Here is a 22,333-nt window from a genome sequence, read left to right on the forward strand (position 1 = left end):
TCCTATGGCAGTTCTGCAGCTACTAGCTGTGCTGTGCTCACTTTCCCAAGGAAAGTATTCCAGTATTACCATTTCTGTGATATTTACGTATCTTTTCTTAGATTTTTTAATTTATCTGTTAATATCCTTGTCTGAAGAAATCAGCGTTGTGGAGTGAAAAGAAGGGAAAAAAGACTCAAAACGTGGCTGTCCACGCATATAAACTTACTGGTGTTCATTGTTCCGTTCCAGCGATTGCAGGAAGTAACCCACCAGCAATTAAATGCCAGATGTCAGAGCCTTACTGTTTTAGAAATTACATCGGTTTCGGTGATATGATGAATTAAATTCTCTTGTTTTTCAAATTTGACCTTATTACTTTAATGATGTTGAAATTCTTTTTTTTTTTTTTCCTCCAGAATCTGCCTAGCAACAAAAGATGCTCTTTCGCCCTCTAGTGGAGGATAATAACATCGTTGCTTTTCTTTTGAATCTCTAAACCATCAGGTAATGCAATCAGAGGCTGGAACCTTTTCTCAACAAGAATATGTGATAATTTGCTTACCGTATGGCATACATGTAATATAAATACTATTGTAATGGGATATTAATGTTTTTTTCTGCAAGTGCACTGTTTTTTAAAGTGATCCTAAATGGCATGAATTCAATAGCTAGACACACGTTTAAATAACACAAAAGGCCCAGCAGCTGAGATTCTAAAGAAGTCCTAATCACAGAAGTAATATACAGCATGCTTTTTTTCTGCTGATTTGTTTCAGTCTCCACATAAATAATTGTTTTAAGAACACCATAAAAATCTTCCCAGCAATCTACATGTAAGTGCAAACTGCTCATGGAAGTAGTGATTCACAGGACTAAGTCTATAACTCTATAATCTGACAGGAAATATGCATGCAGTTAACTTCACAGCGTACATGCATCTCACAGGGAGAGGTGCTTTCTGCACCTGCATTGCTGCTTTGCACCAAGTGTGTCACTGTCAGCACTTTTAATTCATATTAATTTTGGTTTGTGTGTTGTTTCTGGTTCCTTGCCACATGAAAGAGTAACAAAGCTACTTAGCAGCAGCTGGGTGACAGTTCTGGGTTGCCACTGTCTCATTCAAGCAGAAGGCTCTGAAGATGTGAACTGGGGGAGAGTTGTCTCTACCTCTGTAAGCAGACATCAGGTTCACGACCTCCTGAGGAACCTGAACATCCGTATGTCTACTGGTCTAGATGAGATGCATCCCAGTGTCCTGGGGGAATTGGCTGACGTAGGATATTTGAAAAGTCATAGCTGTTGTCTCTGGTGACTGGAAAAAGGCAACATAGCACCCATTTTTAAGAAGGTTAGAAAGGATGACCCAGGGAGCTACCGACCTGTTAGCCTCTCCTCATCGCTGGGGAAGATCACAGAGGACATCTTCCTGAAAGCTATGCAAAGGCATATGGACGAGAGAGAGGTGATATGGGATAACCAACACGGCTTCACCATGGGCAAGTCCTACTCAACCAACCTTGTTGCTTTTTATGATGTCACAAATGTGTCAGTGGACAAGGGAAGAGTCACTGATGTCATCAGTCCAAACTTCAGTAAGGCCTCTGACACTGTCCCCCACAGCATCCATCTCTCCAAACTGGAAAGGTTTGGATTTGATGGGTTCAGTGGCTGGGGAACTGGTGAGATTTTACCCAGAGAGTGGTGATCAACGGCTTGGTGTCCAGGTGGAGATAGGTGACGAGTGGTGTCCCTCAGGGGTCAGCAGTGGGACCAGGGCTCTTTAACATCATCAGCAACATCAACAGTGGGATTGAGTGCACCCTCCACAAGTCTGCAGATGACACCAAGCTGTGTGGTGCAGCTGACACACTCAAGGGACGGGATGGCATCCAGAGAAACCTAGACAGGCTCGAGCAGTGGGCCCATGTGAACACATGAGGTTCAATAAATACAAGTTTTGCACCGGGATCATGGTAACTCCCGCTACCACAGAATCATAGAATCAAAGAATCACCAAGGTTGGAAAAGACCTCTAAGATCATCCAGTTCAACTGTCCACTTATCACCAATATTTCCCACTAAACCATGTCCCTGGTACAACATCTAAATGTTCCTTGAACAGCCCCATGGACGGTGACTCCACCACCTCCCTGGGCAGCCCATTCCAGCACCCGACCACTCTCTCAGAGAAGTATTTCCTAACTTAAACCATTGATAAGTTTTGAGTCTGTATTTAATATGGAGCACAAATTTCATTTTAATACAGTCATCGTAGCTGCCAAGAAAGGAAATTATTGTTAACATTTCTCATTTTCACTTTAGGAGCACTGACACTCTTCTGTTCCAGCCACTTTTTGTTCATGAGCTGTAAAGGCTCCTCACCAAATTACGTGTTCCTAACTTGGGGTTTATTTATTTTCTCAGGTGCACTGACTTTCTTTCAGGCTCAGGCAGCACATTCCTGCTTCTGGAGATCTGCTTTAATAAGGCACAGGGTTACAGACATGTTGCTCGTATCATTTGTTACCTGACAGCACCCTGAGTTTGTATTTACGATTTATTTATTAACAGGAACGTAACAGAAATGTAACGAGAATCTAGAATTAGTATTATTGAGGTTGTCTGGAAGGAACAGCCACATGTTCACGCCCACAAGACCAGTACGGCTCCTTCAATTTGCCTCCTCTCCTTCCTCTGCTGCCCACAGCGGCTCTGCTCCCCCTGTAGCCGTGCTGAGAGAGCGAGGGCTTGTCTTGCTCCCAGCACACACAGAACTGCCCCAAAGCAGATATAGCAGACATTCAGCGTAGAGAAACGCCCGTCAGCGCTGACTGCGGCCTCCCTTCACCGCAACCGGAGCTGCTGCGCCCCGCCCTCGCGGCCGCGACATGGCGGCGGGTCGGGCTGTGTGGGGGCAGCGCTGCGGGACGGCCGGGATGGAGCCGTGGCTTTGCGAGTACTCAGTGGAGCAGCGGGCCGTACTCCAATGGGACGCCATGGTCCCTAGCTTGAATCATTTAGTAACGAGTCCCAGGTTTTTAGTGCTTCTTTTGAGCAAAACCCCTCTGAAAATGATGCTACTTCAGAAGCGGCAAGGTATTAAATGCGATGTTTTAAATTTTCTAGGCCGTTGTTGCAAATGTCTCTGTCCTTGGAATTCTATACAGGGTTGTTGCACTGAGCAACAGCTGCTAACACTTACAGAGTAACTTCTGTAGACACAAGTGGTAGTGCTTTGCAGATCCCTGCAAACATATTGTTGCACAAACAATACCATGTACGTCACAGAGAAGGCAGCAGGCACGCTCAGAGCAGACTGCTGAGAAAACTGGAAATAATGAGCTGGTTCTCTGTTCCCATTTTGGTGACTTTTTGACCCAAAGAGCGGGCAGTGCTTGATTGGCAGGTAACATGATAATCTGGGGCCTCTGAAGGGGTTACAAGCTGTGTGCTGTAAGCCCCAGAACCTCTGGTGCTTCCCATCAGTCTTAGGAAGCTACCCGTGGTTTCAGTACTCACTGAAATACACCTGGCAGCTGTTAGATGAATGGGTTCCTTACTGTCACCTGCTTTATGCTGGCAGTATAGAATACAGCACAGGCAGTGTGTGCATTTGACCTTTATGTCAAAATTAAATGGCCCCAATCTTGCTCCCTGCAGTTCTTCTGAGGACATGGGAAAGCTGCTGGGGTCTCAACACTGACTTCATCCTCACTTTTTAAGAAAAAATAAAAATAAAATGTTGTGGGTTTACCGGTACAAATTCTAAACGATGGGGTCTTCATTTTCAGCAACAGTACAGAACCAAATGTAATCTCACTGCCAACTGCATAGCTTCCCTACCACTTGTAGGATCAGAATTGAGCCCCTTGGCCTGGTTCTGCCAGAAGCTCTCAGCAGTTCAGATAACTGTTGTCACCATATCATTTGTCAGACCAGGGTTTTGCCTTACACAAGATCAGTAAGGAAATTCATCAGCTGATTGCCAAGTCGTGCTTTCTGTGGGAGAGCACAATGAAAGCAAACAGCTAATAAATCTTTCAAACATTAAATTATTTTAACTAATTTCACCCTTGGTTTCATTTGCCGCTTACCGAAGTTCACTTAGAAATGAAAACAAATCTCCTACCCATCGACAGAAAATACTTTATGAAATGCTTTATTTATAGTAAATAACTGGATAAATTGGAAAGAAGCCTGGATTCTTGTATATGCTAATAAATACCCAGTAAGTCCTCAGGAAAGACAGGTTTTGTTATTGACTATCGTACAGTCTGCAGCCAGTTAAGGCATGACACTCGTCCAGTGTGTGCTCTTTGGGCCCTAATGATGCAGAATATTTTTTTCTGGATATTTTTGTTTGTTTGTTATGTTTAGAGAGCCAAGTCTGCATGTTAAGTTGCTGGCTGTTTCAGGTTTCTTGTTTTGGGGAGTTACGAGCTTTTAATTTCTGTGTAGTTCTTTCTGAACTTCTGGCTGCATTAAGATGTATCAGTTTTAATGCCTAAAAATTGAGGTGCTGATGACTTCGGGTGCTTTGTTAGCAGTAGTGTGTTCACATTTTTCACCGCGTGTGTGTTTTTAGTGCAGCTAATAACTTACTTGCTTACAGTTAGCTGGAGTGGCCTGCAGCTGCTGCACGGCGATCTGTGGGTGTTCAGGCTCTGACAGCAGCCTGGCTGTGCTGTAGCCTTGAGGCTATGCGGTGTGTGCAGACGTTTTCTACCATAGTTAGCTGGCTCTGATAGCATCACATTAGTCAGAACAATGAGGAGGCCGAAGAAAAGCTAAAATTGAAGCTTTAAGGATCTGACTCATTCAGTTTCTGGCACAAGGAGGTGCAAATTGCACTTCCTGAGTTTGCAGCACACCTAGCAAACCTCAATTGCGTACCAAATACGCTGCTTTGAAAAGGCCTGCTTGCTGCCTCAGTGTGTGCCCATCTTAACTCGCATGTTGTTGCTTCCTATTACTAATTTTAATGTCTGTAGCAGCTGCTTGGAGGATCTTGCTGAAAGGCAGCTTCATGGTGTCACACTTCTCACCAGCACTGCAGTCTTTACTCACTGCCACTAATATCAGGCATTTTGAAATAACGGCATCCTGACAATCAGTTGAACAAGAGCATGACAGACATAGGACCCCCATCATCTCTGCCCTTACCTTGTTGATAGGTAGGGTACTAATAATTGCACACCTAGCTCGTGATGATAAGCAGTGTGTTGCATTGTTTTTTTTCTTTAAAGTAGTAACAATCTTGTTCCTGAGATATCTTTAGAACTGGAAATCTGTTCCATCAATCGAAATAATTTTATTACCCTAATTCACTGTAATGTCAAAGAGTACCCAAACCTGACCAGAGTTCTGGTGTCTGGCTGAAAGCATGATGCAACCCCTTCCAGGCCACAAGGACGGTGTGAGAAATGTCAGCAACATGCACTGTGCTGTAGCAGTGTAAGTTAGATTCAGCTTTTGTTGAGCATACAGATAGCCACAAGATATGCTTAGTTAGAGGAACCAGCAAAAGGAAATTTTGTTTGCAAATTTCTGGTAGGTAGTGCAAAGGAGGAGCTTTCTAGGGCAACTTGGAGAAGATGGCATGCATGTCTTACACAGTGCCCTTGTGCTGTACACAAAATGTTCTGGGCCAGATATCCCTGTTAGTTGCTGTCTTTCTGTACTGAGTGCACAGTTGCCACTGGCAGTGAACATGAACAAAGCAGGGCAGCTGGCTTTTCAGGACTTTCATAGACATCTACTTCATTGTCAATCTAGGACTTGACACTAAGTTTGTCAATAATGTATAAAGATTCTAAGGCTGATTCATGTACGTCTTCCAGGCCATTTATATTTTTCTGCCACATCCATCCTGTGTGCATTTGAAATTCTGGAAATTGATGATGAGAATCCCAGGGAGGAATTTTTCATTAAAGGTGAGTTAATTCTTCAGTTTTCTTGCTATTTGTATGTCGTTATTTCTACATCACTTGGAAGGTGTTCTTCCCTGGGGAAAAAACAAACAAACAAACAAACAGTAGCAAAGATCCAATCTCAGATATGATGCAAAGAGCTGACTAATAAGAATGGATAGTGCTGATTCCAGAGGTGTGCTTGCTCAATCACATCTTTCATCTTCCTTATCTATGTGTACCTTACTGAATGCTGTGACATTGTAAAAATCACTCAACCTCTTTCCCACTGGGTATTCTTTTCCCTATATTGTCTCACATTATTTAATATTGTGTTATGAAAGATGGTTTGTTTCTAAACATTTTTGTGATTTTCTAAGAAAATTTTGAACAAGTTTTGAAGATTTGTCTTTGAGCTAGTGAAGCTGGGGACAGATATTCATGCCATTAAAAATACTGACAGAAAAAGAATGCTTTTTTTTGTATTCTACCTGGTAGAATAAGGATTTTTATACAATTTTCAGTCAGGAATCCAAGCAAACATATTGGAAACCCAAAAACTATTGAGATACTGATAGTTTCCTTCCAAAATACTGATAAAAAATTGGACAATGAATGTATCTGTTCTTTTCACTGGAAGTGTATCAGAGCAGCACAGTTGTGTGCAATATGCCCCAGCTACTAGCAGGGATTCTCATTAACACAGTAATCCAGAGCATTACATTTTAAGATAGTATTATTGAAGGCTGTGTACAGCTGCTGCTTGCAGTGGGCTTGAAGCCGTACATGAGTGTGTTGGAGGAGGAGGCTGACATGAACAGACCCTGCAGTTCCATTACAAGAGCTGTGAAAATTCATAAACTGAAATTTTACAACACGCCTGCGTATTCATCTAAATGAGCACACAGATCTAAACTGCAGATAAGAAACTTAAACTACTGTTTCATTTTGCCTATACATAGGAAAGGACCAACTGATGAGCAAATGACTAAGCAAAGCATATATATAGTTATTTATGCATATAAAGTTGACTTTCTAGTGCCCCTGATAACCACAGGAAGCAGTGGCTTAATTTTACATTCTATTCTGCCTATTCTAGCAAGAGCAATAGAAGCTTTCTGCATACTTAGTCTATACTTTAAATGAGATCATTCCTCTATGCAGTAAATGGAAGATGGAGTGCCTGCTGTGTATATATATACATATATATTTATTGGTTTCCCTCAATGCAAAAAGCAAGGACTCCTGCAATGTCTGTCCCCACTATATTTATAAAAATAAATTTCCTGTACTGTGTGTTTTCACCCAAACTTTTTGCAGCGCATGTAGAACATTTCACAGCATGTTTACATTATCTCCATGTTCTCAAAGATCACATGTATTGTGGAGATTACGTTACCTTCTTGCACCATTCCCATTCAGTACGGAGATGCTGACTGTGCCCCATCCCTATATTTACCGTACATATACAGAAGTATTCTGCTACTGACTAATTATGTAAAATCTAGCTACATGGTTTTATCAGCTCAGAAATTATACCTAGTACCTTTGTTTGTTATCTTACAAAGGACAGAAGTCTGTCTTTACATGTAATAAAGATTAGGCCGCTGTGTTCTCAGAAGCAGCTGTGTTAGCCAGGAAACATGTTTGTGGTATCTTATGGCTGACACTTCAGCAGCATCAAGCTATGAGCAAAATGAAAGCATGTGCACAGTTACTGTCAGACTTCTGAAAGCAGACTCTCAGGTTATCTTACTGCTTTGGGAATGCTTAAACTGTATTTGTGTGCCTAAGTTCTAGCTTAACGGATGCTCTCATAGGAAAAGCCGACACTGATTGTTTGCAGTGATGCTTCTGAAATGCTTCTTTTGGTTGGTCTTGTATTTTCAAGTATTAATTTCAGTCTTCTTCAGTCATGAGTAAATACAAGAAGCATTCAGTGAAGATGTCTGAAAATCAAGCACAAAATTAACTACAGATTATTTCAAGGACATCCATTTTGTAAGTTAAAACACTTCAGCACCTGCATTTAAATAAAAATAAGAAAACACTGGGGGAGGCACTGAAAATACCAGAAATACAAGACCCATCCCAAGACAGCTAATCATCAACAGAGAACAGATGCTTACAGCAGAATACTTTCAAAGACTTACTGCATATTTTTCCCACGTGTTATATTTTTATGTTGATAAGAAAAACAGTGTCCAGTTTGCAAAATTGGCAGTTTGTCTTTAAGTGAAAAATCACACCCCGCTGACAAAAATAAATTAACGTAAAAAATCATAAACATTCAGAAATACCAACTGCTTGGATGTTGTAAAGCCAGCAAACATTCAGGGTAGTTTATGTCATACTCAGTGCTAGATAAATACTATAATGAATATACCTTAGTTATTTAGTAAATGCAGTACTTCTGAAAGATTCTAGAGTTAAGGTTTTGGAGACCAATATATTTTAGCTATTTCGGTTATTGTATTTCAGGCTTATTTCACTCCAGCACTGGTTTTGGCTGGCATAGATGTAATTTTCATCACAGGAGTCTGTAAGGTGCAGTGCTTTGGATTTGTGACCAAAACAATGTTGGCAACAAAGAAGCATTCTAGTTAGTGCTGAACCGGGCTTACAATGTCAAAGTCTTTCCTGATTCTCACTCTGCCCTGCTGGTGAGGAACCTGGGGAATAGCCAGGACAGCTGATCCCAACTGACCAAAAAAGATGTTCCGTACTATATGATATTGTGCTCAGCAATAAAAGCTGGGGAATTAAAATGGGGGAATGGGAGGACAATATACTTTACAGGTTCTTCTATGATACTCTTCTAACCATGAGAACCAATACAGCAAATTTAAAGGTTTCAATAAAATCAGATAACAAATGTGTGCAGCCAAAGACCTCTTATTGTGAGTAGCTGTTAACTGTGCTTGTGGTTAGGGGGAGAAATAGCATCAAGCTCACTGTGCAAAGTATATCTTTGTTTTGTTTTCTGTTATTGGACCTGGAAGCTGGCTTTACAAATCATGAGTACAGTAATTCATCAGAAGGAAAATACTCTGTATTACCATATATAGAAAATGTAGTAAAACCATCCCTTCATACAGTTGATTTCATTTTTGTTATTTCAAATGCGTTGCTAATACAAAAAGTAGTCTGAAAATACTATGAAATGAAGAGTCATTCAGTATTTTCTCATGTGCCATAAAATCCTCTGCTGTTCCACGTCTGTGACTGGTGCCATCTGTTACACAGTACAAGCACTTGAAGGAGAACTCCACATTTTGTAGTTTAGGAGATCTTTGGGGTACAGGGTGCAAGTGGGAAGAGAACTGTGCCTTTGATGGTACTTGACCAGTGTCATGATTGTGCAGTCCTTTGCAATATTCAGTGATTACTCAGTGAAACACTACGTCATCACTAGTGCCTGTGTTATTACAAAGCCTAAAGCTGTCTGTTACTAAGGGAAGGCATACAAGAAAGACCAGAAGACATAATAAAAAAAGAACCTTCTTACCTAAGTGTACCGGAAACCTTTGCTAGGATTGTTGGAATTTGTTTTAATTTGTTTGCTGGGATTGTTTCAATTTTAGTTTGTTCAATCATCACTTAATTATGCTTTTTCTGCAGAAAAGGAAAACATGCTGGCCACTTTAACAGCTCAAATAAAAGGGTCATAAAAACTATCATTATTCTTGGACTACAAATGAGTTTCAGTCTTCTACTACTTTTTTATAATAATAGCTGTTGGAAGATATCCTGATAATACTGTTTTAAATTTAATCAGCCTTTTTTTTGTTCTGTTGTTTGCATAATGCTTCAGTTTTGTGGTTTACAGTCTGCAAAACAAAGATCTGCAAACCAGTAGGCAAAGGCTTAATTCATTTACTGACCACATCACAATAATGACAGAGCAACTGTTCATTTTACTGTTAGGTGGCTGATCCCAGGTGTCAAACTCTTGCTCTTCCACCTCAAAAAATAAACTCACGCCAGCACTGAAAAACAAGCAAGAAAGCCTCAGATACTGCTGCACAAAGTGTTACCGTGACATTGACTGGAACTTGAGGGAAGCTGAACTGGTTAACAGCTTTCTTGTTACTATGACTGTGCATTTATTTAACTCACTATGAACCAAGATCAGGTGGAGGACTGAGTATGAGAAGGCATGTGAAAATGCTGCAGATCTGTCAAAAGGGAACTAAAATAGAGTTTTATTTTAAAATAAATGAAAGCTTTATTTCACTGGCTTGTAGGAAAAGTGATGGTTATAGAGAATAGAGGAGAATGTAGCTGCAGGCAACTGTACTTAGATGGGTAAATAAAATGAGCTGGGATCCAGCTTTTCCAAATGTAAAGTCAACTTGCAGTGGTATCAGAATTGCTTTCAGTGTTTGTAAAAATATCCATTATTTGGTGTTTGAGAAAGGACCATTTCATTTAGAACAAGGAAGTTTTATGAAGGTTTTAGTGAACTGCAATCATTTTGTGAACGTGTCAGTTTTATAGCTGAATTCTAAAATCCTTCAAAATGAACAGTGAAAATTGTTATTTATTTATTTGTTTGTACAAATTCTTCAGGTGCAGATATACTGGCTTGTTGTATCAAGTGATTCCAACTGCTGAGAAATTACTGTGATGCTCTGTTTAGCCAGTTTAAAGAATGGTGTCTTCAACATCACAAAAGGTAAGGGAACATTGCTAAGGAAGTCTAGGCTATAATGTATGCTAGCCTGCACAGGTAAGCATGGGTAATGATGACAGCTTTGTTTTGGCATATGCTAAGAAATTACTAACAATTCAATAATCTGGATGTTTTTTCTGCCAATGGACAGAGTCAGCAGGAAGGACACAGACACCAAGTTAAAGAAGTAAGTCTCCTTACATTTGAAGTATTAAATAGTGCATGAAATGATACACCAAGAATAAAACAAAAGAGGCAGCGCACCTAACCATTACTACATAAGATTAACTACAGTGATTAAGAAAGATGCATCACCAATTGCCCTAACCTCTACCATCATCCAGATCCTCAGTTGCTGGGATCCCCAGTTGCAGTGAAGATTTGTGGAACTTTTCCTGACAACTGGGAGATCCTCCACTGTCTTAGAAATAAGAGCTAATCAAACATCTGTGGCTCTTGGACTTCTGGCAGACCGATTCATTCAAATGAGAAATGAGATTTTTCAGCAGCATGTGTTTTTTTGTTATTTGTTGGTAGAAGAAGGGGGAGTTTGCAGAACATCAGATGGATCCTATTGTTACCTACAAATGGATGGCAATGGAAAAGTGGTAAAACAAATAATAAAAGAAGTGAGAAAGCTAGCGCATGTACTTACCCAGATGTGGAAAGTTTGGGAACTGGATGTGTCTTTATGGCTGCCAGGGGGCCATGGGTTAAGCATGCACTTTGCTTTCTTCTTTGCACAGCCACTGTTTTTATTTTTGTTTGATGTTTAATTCCCTGTTTTATGCAACTAATTAGACATGTTTTAAAAGGAGTGTAAATCATAGCCATGACTAACGAGTAGAAGTTAACTGAGGCACAAAAAAAGAGGCCTTTTTGTCTCATGCCTATGTCTAAGATTATATTTAACAGGATATACTGTGAAGACTGTGCTTTATCTAGGTCGAAGGACTGATAGAGGTAGTAAAGCCTGAACAAAAGGCCTTGTTGCAAGGCCATGACACCAGACATCTGACCTTGTTGAGAAATATGCGGTTAAAGCCCACATATTTCCATTCCCCATAAAGATAGAAAGAAAAACTCCTTTGGTTCTTCCTAGAGCCCTAGCTAGGCCTTGGATGGAATCAGATGTTTCTGCACTTGAAATTGTGCAACCTTGTTTATTCAACTGTATAAAAGGTGGACCCCCTTGCAGTGACTTTGGAGTCCTCACCTACAAATGAATGCGCTGTGTTAGGACCTCCCAGCTGTAAGGAAAGGTTCTACAAATCCTTGCTGCAACTGGGGCTCCACAGCAACTGCAGATCTGGGTGGTGAAGTATCAGGGCAGGTGGTGATGCATCTTTCCTTGTCACTGTAGTTAATCTTATGTAGTAATGGTTAAGGTGCATTGACTTCTTTTGTTTTATTCTTGGTGTATAATTTTACTTATTATTTTATTGCTTTAAATGTAAGTAAAGATAAACTCATTACTTTAACTAGGTGTCTGTGTACTTTGTAATGACCCGATCCACTGGCAGAAGAACATCCTCTGGTTGAAAGCACACACTAGGACATTTGTAAGTGCTTGTTTGTTCACAGCTATGCAAGCATAAGCCACATGCACAACTCTTAACGTTTGTAAATGCACCCTAAATTAACTCCTGTGTAGTATTTGGCAGTATTTTTCACTGCACTTTTTCGTATTTACTTTTATAGTCTTATTAAGCCCTGTGCAAAGTAGTCTTTCCACCACCACAAGACCCTCAGCTGTGTTATCTGTATTTGTGTTGGCTGATTATATACATCAGAAATTGAATTACCAGTTTTTAAATAATTAAAATACTAAAGGAAATCAAATCTGGGGCCCACTTGGCTTTTAACATGTAATCTTTTCGGGTATGCTTGCTTTTAACTTTTATGTACACTTCTGAAAAATAAAAATTATGTGAAAAATAAATATTTTTTAGAAATAAAAGCTACTGTTCTTCTTAGAAAAGGATTCCATAATCCTATGGAATTCTATGAAGAGAAAAAAAAAATTGCACTGCACTTCAGGATAAAATTTCAGTAACTACTGAATTACTGTGTGATTTGCTACATAGCTAAATGCTTAATTTGTGACATTTAAATTTGAAAGCACTGGCCTTGTGTATGTGATCTTGCATTTGCACATCTAACAAACAGCTGAAGGATGAAAACTGCTTATTTAGCAGTGAGTTTATGTGAACCAATGAAGTTCTCCACTGAAATTTAAATTACAAAAAATTGAGGAAGTAAAACGTAACCACTTGCCAATTTCTTCTGTGATCAGGCAGATGTCTTCTGTCTGGGACTTGCACTGGTTTAATATTGTAAGCAGAGCACAATTTGCATAGAGTTGAAACCTAAAGCCAGCTGATAATTTCCACTTTGCCATTTGGAATGAGCCCCGAGTTTAAGTTATGATGAGGAAAAAGAGGAAAAAAATTGCCTGACCGTACAGCATAAACAGAGAGAATGGTAGCTGAGGCCACAGCCTGAGGTTTGTATGCATGCAGACATCACTGCTGCTTTTCTTATGTTATTCTGTTATGCAGTGTTGCAAGAGGAGAGAAGGAGAGTGCTGCTGTAGAGAGGTGGGGAAAGTCCAAACTGATGAAGTGTTCTCTGCATGCTGGGGGAGCGCAGTGTGTCACAGTCCATCCTGAGTGTAGTGTAACTGCTGAAGATTTGCAGTTCACCATCACTGCAAACAAAGCACCAGATTTAGAAAAACCGCAATCTGAAACTTGAGCAGTGGTGCAAACTGCCATCTCTACAGAATTTTGTCAACAAGAGTTGAGTGATTGAAGGGTTATTTCTTCTGAGTGTCTTGTTCACGTGTGTGTGCTTCCTTTGGCAAGGAGCCTCATTCATCCTAGATTCCAGGAAGCAGTTCTCAGTTTTCCCTTCCTATGGCTCCCACTTTGGGCTTATAACTGTAGGAGCAGACAGTCATATGTTCAGTCTCCGGTGAAAATTAATGGTGGCTGTTATTTGTGTAGGAGTTCTAGTATTTTTTAAAGAAGTTTACAACTGAATTTCAGCTGACAAACCTTTAGGCTGTAGCTCATTTTTCATAGTTCAATCATTAAGTAATAATAAGCTAATGTAACCATGGACTTTTTCAACCAGTTCTGCTCAGCGTGTTGTATTTAACAAGATTCTAAGCATTGCAGAAGACTCTAATCCTTTTTTTTTCCAATAGAGCTCCTCCTAATGAAAGTAGGTGGTAATGCCAATGGGAATTTTTGCCAGTAGGCAAATCCTAGTGAGGGATGTAACTAATTTCTGACTTTTCTCCCATATTCCATATGTGAGTTCTAAAATTGCTAATTTTGCTTTGTTGTGTTTTTACACTTCTAGCTCTTTTCTTGCTGTTCTTCCTCTGCATTTGTCCACACAGGGCTCCATTTAGTAGCTGCAGAGAAGCTCAAAGACTGTAGGCAGCCATCTTGCTTTTATACAGTGAGCAGCCACAGGCTTAAAATGTCTGAAAACTGCATGCTGTGTAGAAAAAGAGACACATAAACTGACTGATCTTGTTCTGATCCTTTCCCTTTGGTGGAGCATGATAGTTACTGCTGGTTATGGTGTGGTTGTATTTTGTTAATGGGGACGATGTCTTCTGACAGTTTCTTCAGAGAGTTTCAGAATGATGACTGTTGGGTATATCTTCAAGCTTGCCTTTACTACAGATGTTCTATTATTCTGCAGACTTTTCAGCACAAGTTCTAAGGAGCTCTCTCTGACAAGACTGTTTTGCACACATGTGAAAGTAGGCTGTCGGATTTTACACATACTGATTAAAAACAGTCCATGGATCTAAATAGGACTCAGAATAGACAGCAGTTTAATAGACCAGTAAATCTGGCCTGTTCTGTTCCATGGAGGTGACATCTTCCAGCAATAACTATAATCATGGGATTCGTTTTCCAAATTTTAAAACATTGCAAAAACATGTTCTTATATGTATATCTTAATTTTTAGTGTTCCTCCTCTGAAGTAAAGCAGGCATAGTTGATACCATGAGTATTTTCTCTGAATGTCTTTATATCAAGTGGCAATAACTTTTGGGGATACGTGTATTTTTCTGTATTCATAAGCACATTGAGTACTATGGTCTCTTCGTAGGCCTAGAGCTTCAGTTGAACTCATAGTAGGGCCGTACTGACTTAGCTGAGTTTGCCGTGAGTTAGCAGACTGAAATTTATTTTATGAAAGAAAACGTATTTTAAACTGACTAAAGAAGAGTTGAGCTTGTGTGATTACTTTCCAAAACAGATTTACACTCAGTGTTAGATGCTTCTAGCACAACAGTCAAGCACAATGCTGGCAAAAGATTTTGTGAATATGTTTTGCTTGGATTGTTCTACTTTGTTGGTGTGGTTTGGAACGCCAAGACTATTGTCTAAAACAACTTGACTGCTAATATGAATTTCATTGCTAAGTTATTACACCAATTATAGAAAGAAAAAGGAAGTTCTAATAATAATTTTAGAAACCCACATCATTTTCTTTTCTCTTTTTTTCTTCTTTGTGCCACCTTTATTCTCTTTATTTTAATGTTTCTTCTTCAGAATACTCTCTTTGAGACAGTGAATATTCTCTAGTATGACTGGGCAAATGTAAGTACACCCACGGCTGCACCTGTGGATCATCTAGCAGAGCTACATAGCTAAGAAAACTGATTCAGTAATGTCATGACTGGGCACATATCTGAATGAGAAACATTCAGAAGGCAACCGCCGAAATCTTTGATCCATTAAAGAAATCTGCAAGGAAAAATCACTACAGACTGTTCTTGTAGCGGGAAAGATAGAGACTGTCAAAAGGGGAGAGGAAGCCATACTCTTGATCATTCAAATGTTCTTTACTGACCTCGATTTAGGTACACAAAGGAAGCTTGCATTGGAGCTGAGTACTCTGATTCTGCTTCATGACTCTGCTATTCAGCTCTTACGTTATGCAAATGTAAGTTTTACTAAATGAGGAAGGCAGTAAAATTTTTATAGAACTGAAAAAGCCAGAACTGCCCAGCAAATAAGAGGTATATTTAGTATAAGCAAGAAGCCCTTAAGAAGATCTATGAAGACTGAAAATGGCAATGACAATTTTATTCAGTATGTTGTAGGAAAAAGAGCATTTTAAAAATTACTCATTATGCATTTTTTGATATTTGTAAGAGAACATTTGCCTTCTTCTGCCATTAATTTTGAAGGATCCATGAGGAACTTAATTAAAATAACTTTAGCACTAGCAAGATATATTGCATAAAGATTGCAGGATTTTAGAAACTTCTGAAATTACAGAATTTATCAACTACTAGGGACATATTTGGAACAGTGAAAGGACAGCTTAAGAGACAGCAGAGCTGAGAAGGCACATGAAACAAGCTGCCAGTGTGAGGAGGAAGTGATGAATGGTATCAAGGGCAGAAGAAAGATTAAGGATTATTTTTGTCTGGAATAGTCTCTGATGCTTTGCAAAGAAGAAGCTGTTGTACATCTTGTGGGCTATACTAAATCAGATTAAGATAGATTAAGATTAATGAGTGACCAATTAAGCATTTTACAGGAATTCACTGAGGAAAGGCAGGCCAAACTCTTATTATTTAAAACTGCTGAACAAAAAACCACAACAAAAAATCCAAACCATATATGATAGAGATTGGAATGGTACTTGAAGAGAGACACTTCTATTATCTCAACTGTTATGCCTTTTTTTCCATATCACTTTCAGTGTTTTAGGCAAAAGTAGATGCAGTTATTCCATCCTTTTCTTTTAAGTCATAAACAGGGTTAATAATGAAGATGATCGATCCAGTTCTAATGGCCATTATGTAAAATATTCTCCACTTTTAGATTTGCAGATGAGTAAATCAATGTAACCAGTAATAAATACCCGGTGATTATGAATGATACTGCAAAGGTCCAGTGAGGATTTAAACATATAGAGTAAAAACAATTAGCTCTTGTTAGTCCACAGCAACTTCATTTCCTTGTCTGATAAGCACTTCCTTATTGGAATTACAATATGATTTTAAAAGCCTTTTATAATTTTTCTGTCTGATGTCTCATTTTCATTTGTCTGATAACAGTTCTTCTTGGTTGGGATTAGAAAGTTGAGCACAAAGCTCTGGGTTCTGTTCCTGAGTGAATCAGGAGCTCTGTCTTTTTCTTTTCCATCCATAATATTATCATAATAATGCTAATCTAGTGCAGAATGTAGTTAAGCCCAGTTAATGTCTGTGATGATCTCTAAGACAGTTAAATAAAAAATGCTGTGAAGAAGTATTATTATTGTTAATACAGCCTTTTATACAACTGCACTCTAAAAAATGCCCTCCTCACCCTAGTGCCGAGTTGCTCACTAGCTTTATTCCTAAAATTTAATCGAAATTCCTTGGGATACAGCTCTCTCTTAGAGTGTGTCCATTCCTTTTCCTGACTGACTATTACTTTCAAAGGCACATTTTCAGTTCTGAAGCATGGCAGAGTGTGTGAAGATAAATGATATAACTTCGTAAGTGATCTAGGACAGAACACTTTTTAAAACAGAGCCTCATCTACAGTGATCTCAGTTCAGGCTGAACTAGTTTAGACATCAACAACCCGCAATTTGTAGAACAGCGTTCTTAAGATCAAGTACCTCTCCTGCTGGGAGTACAGTTAGTTCTTAACTGTAGCAGTGATGGCAGTGTAAGCGAGTGGCTGTAGACAAATCTCAAGCTACACCATGGCAGGAAATGATCAGCCTGGAATTTATTGTTAACACTGGGGTTTTGGTTTCACATCCCAGGTAATTAATGGGAAGGCCTGCTGCTGATTCTAAAATCTCCAAAACACATTGAAAAGTCAAATGTTTAGCGAAGAGATATTGCTTTATTTCTGTGCAGGGCACAAGGTGGGACATCTTCACAAATCAAGAGCCCCAAGTCTTCTTCTATTAATATGAGAAAATTTTGAATACACGCCCATCTAATACATCTGTTGCCTACTACATATTCATAGGATTATACCAGTACAAGGTTTGTGTCCTTATTTCAAGGATGTTGCTCTTATTATAGAAGTCTTGTGGTCAGGAAGGATATTTGTCATAGATAAGCAGTACATCTGGAAGTTATAAGCAGAACTATAACTTTGAGCAAGCTCCTTAATTAGGCAAAAATGGCAAATAATTAGTTCTGAGACATCAGACTGATATAACAACTCCCTTCTAATTCGTCAGGAGCAGATGAAGAAGGAGCAAGCCACAGAAATGGGGATAAAGGGTTTGAACAGATCTACTAGTGACAGTGAGCAGCCCAAACTTAGCAATGTAATGAGTAGCTGAGCTTGAGAAAGTAAGCTTTAAATTGATTTTCTTTGTTGCTTTGGTTCTACGTATATTTTTACTTCCTGGAGTTGTGAGACGGTCATCTATAAACATCCATACATAGGGGATGTGAGATTTCTCTGTCCTACTCTTTGACACTTGATTTTATCAAATGCTAAGCACTGTTTCTGGAATTTCCAAATCATTCTTTCTTTAGCTGACCAAAACCAGCCAATCAGCCCCTGCTCAGACTTCATGGGGAAAAAACAAACAGCCCAATTGTTTCTGCCCTAGCCTACAGTCCAGCAGACATAAGAATGACTTAGATAAAATGTCTGTATCTGTATCCAGGATTTTGTGTGACTGGTGAAAAAGAAGCATCTTTCAACATCAAATTGTTTGAGTTTATTAGCTCTCCAAAAGAAAGGGCAAATTAGAGGAGTAAAAAGGGGTGATGTGAACACTCGCTGTGCTCAAGAGAAGCACAGGAAAGCTGTTCTTAGGGCTGTCAAGCAATTCACACTGTTTAATACAGAGAAAAACAAACTTAATATGAACAGATTAGAAAAGCAACATCCAAATTTGTTAATCAGGTAAATTGTCAGGAGTGGTACAAGACAGAAATATGAAACCTTTGGCATTGTGTCTGGCAGCAGTTCAGAAAGCAAATAGGATCTTAGGGGGTATAATTAGAGGGAGAGACCAGGCTCATCAATAGAGGTAGTTAAAACTGTTCAGAGAAAAAGTAAGACAAAGCCACTTGTTATTGCAAGCCATTCTGAGAGCTGGATTACACAGTATACAAAAATACAACCTGTAAAGGTGAGTGTAAATATCTGTATAGTCACTGCCGCAGATTCTTTGTTTTTTTAGTTTTAAATAAAACGCTCGCCTTCAGTCACACAGTGAATCCCAGGTGTTCTAATTCTTAATGATGATTTTATAGTTTATAGAGTACTACATTGCAAGCGGCTGTTAGAAGTGCTTCTGAAGAAGTATATGAAGCACCGCTATATATTTAATAGACAACTTGTTTCTGATACTTCAGTTTAGGTAAATCCATATTTTTTTCATAATGCATATAGATTTGTAACACACTGATACAATGCAATAGATCAGAATATACTTAATAATACTCAGATATTTGCTATTTTTGTATTTCTCTTTCTTTCTCTCTTTCTTTTTTTTTAAGAGCAGTTGCCTTCTAACACTGCTCTGCACTTAATTCAGCAGTGCTGAAAAACATGCCCACCTTAGCAGGAGGTAGCAGGAGTCTGAATTGACTTCTGCCTTGGTCACGTAACTGCAATTTCCAATGGCTTTTTTATGTGGCCAATAATGGCAATTAAAAATGGAGGTCTGTAAAGCATGTAAGGGAGTAACTAAGAACAATTGATGATGTTGATGATGATGATGATGATGATGATGATGATGATGATGATTATTATTATTATTATTATTATTATCATTATTATCATTATTATTATTGCTATTATTTGTCCCAACAAGTAAAGGAAGAACTTGTCTAGCAATATAGAGACACAGAAGTAATTGTGTCAGTCTGGGTGAACTGTCAGCAATCAAATGATTCAGTCAGCATTTAGTCTTGAGGCAGTTTTTGCTACATGCTTACACAGATTGCTTGCCTTTGGTTCTATAAAGGCATACTTCAGGTTCCATAATCAGCCCTTCCATTCTCACCCTTGTTTCCTGCAGTTCAACAGCAATTAGCGGAGGTTTCAGTAATTAGGACAATATCTTCTAAGTCGTGTATCAAGCAGTAGCTTTTTGGAGGGGAAGGCATTTCCAGCAGGAAAGAATGTGGGTGCTTTTCTAAGTGTGTTAGGTCAGAGAATTTACTTCAGGATCCAAGGGGTATTTTTCAAATTAATTTTGAACTGAGTATTCATCAGCTGGGAGTTTTTTTCTTGTTTGTTTGTTTCAGTGGTACTAGTAGAATGAAGAGACAAATGTAATTGATAGTGCTAAATTAAGGGGCTGAAATAGCCATTCCAAGAGCAGGTTTATTGAAAGGCTGTGGACAGTACCGGTATGCACTTTTGGAAACTCCCACCCTGCATTCCCAGCTGTGCTTCATGTCCCGTTGTCACTGCTTTGCAGGGATGGTATCACAGAGCAGTTGACTACAGTTTCTTGAGATGGGATTAATTCTATCCTTTGTTTTCTGTGTTGCTCATTTATTTGACAGACAGTTTAAAATAAAAAGTGCCTGTGCATGTGGCTGTTCATTCATTTCTATATTGAGCATAAATCTCAAATCCAGCTGTCCTCTATAGCTAGAGGGACAATTTACACTTTTGGTCCAGCATAGGTCCTTGTTGAACAAAAGCAGAATTAAGCTGACCCATTTAAAACTGTGTTATTTATTTAATTTTTTTCCCCCTCAAAGTCTTCTAGTCTTCTGGATACTTATTTCTACAAGGTTTGTCCTTGGCAGAGTTCTCAGTCTGCCAAATTGGCCTCTTGTGTTTGCACAGGATGACACAGTGTCTTGGTACTGGCAGACTAAAATCAGTTCAGTTTCCTGGAGTTTTGCTTCTGCTCCCCAGATAATCTATCTGGGGGATTAAGACCTTTCATCTGAGAAACTGTAAACCACAAATTGGAGACTGTAATACAAAGTGACACTGCGACCCCTAATTCCTCACCAATTTAGGCAAGCTGTCATATGTAAGGAGAGATTAGATGTTGTTGCCCTAGAGTGGTGATAAATAGAGGAAGCATATTTACATGTAGGAAGCTTTACAGTGGAAATGGGCCTGTGATATCCAGTGAGGATACTTGAAATAGCCTCTTTAAGCTGATCGAATAAAGGACTGACACAAGCTCATGGCATGGGCTGACATGCTCCTGGCTCAGCAGAGGCAGGGAATTCTGAAGTCAAGAATCAGGAAAACCAGTGCCTCATTTTGGGACTATTCACTTTGGTCACAAATCAGGCTGGATCTTACATCCAAGCTTCTGACTGAGAAAAAATACAGTGTGAATACATGTCCACCTTGAAAACCTGGGCCTACTGTGTGCAACATGGAAGTGCAGTGTTTTAGATTGACTTACCAAGTTATGCAGGGTGCGGCTGTAGAAGGGTCTAGAATCTGTTTTCTGAACTGAAATTATGTTTAATCTGAAGCAAAATTCTTGCAAGTCGAAGCTTGGAAGGTTATTACTAAGAACTAGAAATAGCCCATTGAAGTAAGAGGTGTGCATAAAGATTTGGACAAGCTCATTCCTCTGTTCAGTGTGAGATGTTTATTCCTTTGCTGTGTTCGCTACTGGCAAGCTTTTGCTACTCCCTGAATCACAACCCAAAATGCCTCGCTGTGTGTCTGGTGGAACAGTGTTTTTCTGAGAGAATGAGGAGATGCTGCTCAAATCTGTCCTTTGCAGCAAATCATTACCTTTAAGGAAACCTAGCACTTGGTTCCCATGTTGTAATATGGTAAACTTAACATACTGCTAAGAAGACCTGAATTTTTCCTTCCGCAGGTTTCTAGGAGCTCTCCCATGGTTTCAAACAGAACGTGACAGGCCCAATGATATATAGTGGAGAAAGAGATTAACATTAACAAAAATCCTCAAAATTAATCTGTGCATAATAATCTCTTAAATTTAAAGTTTCTATTACACTGGAACGTGTATAATCAGACATCTATTAATTTTAAAAGCTCCAAACAAAAATATCCAAATACACGATGGCAAAAATCCTGACTAATTTTGAAATCATGTATCGGAATAGCAGTTGTTTTGGTCGGTCTGCTCTCCCTTTCTGCTGGCTGGGTTCCCTTTCTGTGTGACAGATGTGCTATTTATGGAAGGGGATTCTGAATATTTTAAAGCACTGACTGCTCGGATCATCTCCTTCCCAGCCTGTAAAATGAAAAGGAACAAAATGCCAAATAATTTCCCAGAGAAGAATCTCCAAACATCTACCTATAAAATCACTGAAAAAGAGGGGGAAAAAATTGACTGTTTTTTACAAGAAGCTGTTTCAAATCCAGTACGTTCATACCGTGATCTTTTGTTGTTGCTTTGCAACCTTTCCTTATTTAATGCAATGCTTGATAGCAGCTTTCACTGTCAAAAAACAGGCGCTGTTTTAGAAAATTCATCATAGAATACTTAAGATTCCTAAGAAACCTTGAAAATCTGGTGCCTCGCTTTCCTAGTTGTATTGGCAGGTCTAATGAAAAAATAGTGCTTCTGTGTACATATTCGGCCTCTCAAGTATCTATTTATTCCAGTGCTGAGCAGAAAACATTTATATTCACTTATATATACATTCAAAAGTAGTCACCTAAGAAATATTTCACTGATGTATTTTCAGAGCAAAGTGTCATGTTCACTGTTCTGGCAGTGTATTGGATATTGGCTGGCGGTGTTTGGGCTGCAGGGAAGGAAGCTGTGAGAAGGCACTGAAGGTGGAGAG

General features: G+C 39.2%; 1 protein-coding gene across 7 annotated transcripts in view; it reads left to right on the forward strand.

The window, feature by feature from the left end:
• The window catches only part of ZBTB38 (zinc finger and BTB domain containing 38), a 62,577-nt gene that overhangs the window by 17,017 nt on the left and 23,227 nt on the right, over positions 1 to 22,333 (forward strand). For all 7 annotated transcript variants that reach the window (XR_004308298.1, XM_032446464.1, XM_032446458.1 and 4 more), the window contains 3 exons: positions 399 to 486; positions 5,823 to 5,915; positions 10,464 to 10,569. The gene's annotated coding sequence lies outside the window, so the exon portion shown is untranslated. The remainder of the gene's footprint in view (positions 1 to 398; positions 487 to 5,822; positions 5,916 to 10,463; positions 10,570 to 22,333) is intronic.

Source organism: Coturnix japonica, chromosome 9, assembly GCF_001577835.2.
Source record: "Coturnix japonica isolate 7356 chromosome 9, Coturnix japonica 2.1, whole genome shotgun sequence".
NCBI lineage: Eukaryota > Metazoa > Chordata > Aves > Galliformes > Phasianidae > Coturnix > Coturnix japonica.